The sequence below is a fragment of the Chiloscyllium punctatum genome, chromosome 50 (assembly GCF_047496795.1).
Source record: "Chiloscyllium punctatum isolate Juve2018m chromosome 50, sChiPun1.3, whole genome shotgun sequence".
NCBI lineage: Eukaryota > Metazoa > Chordata > Chondrichthyes > Orectolobiformes > Hemiscylliidae > Chiloscyllium > Chiloscyllium punctatum.
Window position 1 is genome coordinate 33,886,795 of NC_092788.1, and position 1,332 is coordinate 33,888,126.

General features: G+C 50.5%; 1 long non-coding RNA gene across 1 annotated transcript in view; it reads left to right on the plus strand.

Moving 5' to 3' along the window:
• The window catches only part of LOC140470104 (uncharacterized), a 12,953-nt gene extending 11,635 nt beyond the window's left edge, over positions 1 to 1,318 (plus strand). Inside the window, exon 4 of the long non-coding RNA XR_011956370.1 lies at positions 1 to 1,318. This exon is cut by the window's left edge and continues 1,151 nt beyond it. This is a non-coding gene — a long non-coding RNA (uncharacterized lncRNA).
• Positions 1,319 to 1,332: the final 14 nt, after the last annotated feature.

Sequence of the window (1,332 nt, forward strand, 5' to 3'; positions counted from 1 at the left end):
ATTTTGAGGCACACCAAACTCCACAGCATCTGGATTCGATTCCTCACTCTGCAGGACACTAACTAACACCTCTTTCCCTAGTTCGCCCTCTCTATTATAATAAGGTTTCAGCATATTCACATGATATCCCCGATACTGTATTTTTCCCATCCGGCATCTTTACCAGATAGTTTACCCGGCTTAACTTGCTCTCAACTTGAATCGGGACTACTAAACCTGGCTATGAAGGCATCCCCTCTCACTGGAATAACACTAATAGGTCATCCCCTCGGGGAAACGTCTGAATTTTGGAGTTTTTAATCTGCCACCTGCTTCATTCTACACTGTGCCCTCTTCAGGAGCTGTTCAGCCAACTCACTTACCCGATTTAATCTCCCCCCTCCCCCCCCTCACCTCCAACACATAGTCCAAGTGTGAGATCTCCAACTTTAGCCCTGTTGATTTCTCTTTAATTAATTAATTAATCGCAAGGCCCTCCTACTTCATGTCTAGAACATTAACTCAAGGGGAGTAAATGGCGTAGATTCATTTGGGGCATCGTTAATGGCAAATACTATAACGGGATACCTTTATCCCGATCACTTGGGTAATCCTGCTCTCAACATGGTCCGATGTCACCTTTCCAAAGCTCCCTGGGATTCAGGATGCTCCGCACTGGATTCAAAGTGCTAGATTAGATTACATTACAGTGTGGAAACAGGCCCTTCGGCCCAACAAGTCCACACCGCCCCCCCCCGAAGCGCAACCCACCCATACCCCTACATTTACCCCTTTACCTAACACTACGGGCAATTTAGCATGGCCAATTCACCTGACTTGCACATCTTTGGACTGTGGGAGGAAACCGGAGCACCCGGAGGAAACCCACGCAGACACGGGGGAGAACGTGCAAAACTCCACACAGTCAGTCGCCTGAGGCGGGAATTGAACCCGGGTCTCAGGCGCTGCGAGGCAGCAGTGCTAACCACCGTGCCGCCCACAAATACATAGCTAACCTCCTTCAACAGCCAAGCAGTAAAATTAGACCCTTGCTCTGACTGAATCTCTCCGGTAGCCCACACCGCAGAAACAGAGCGACCAACTCCTCTACCACCCCTTTCGCCTTGAAACTCTGTCGCGGACTTGCCTCCGGAAATCTGGGAGACCCGCCCGTTATGGTTAGCGTAACCCCGTCCTGTCGGCGTGCTACCGCCAACACATTCTGGTGCCCTGCGGCCCGTTTCTCCCCTCTACCCTAACCCGCTGTGGTCTCCGTTTCTATCTGAGGATTCTATCTTTCAGATAAGAACCTGCCGGAATATTCTCTGCCTCCTTTTCCGAGTCCATCCGCAT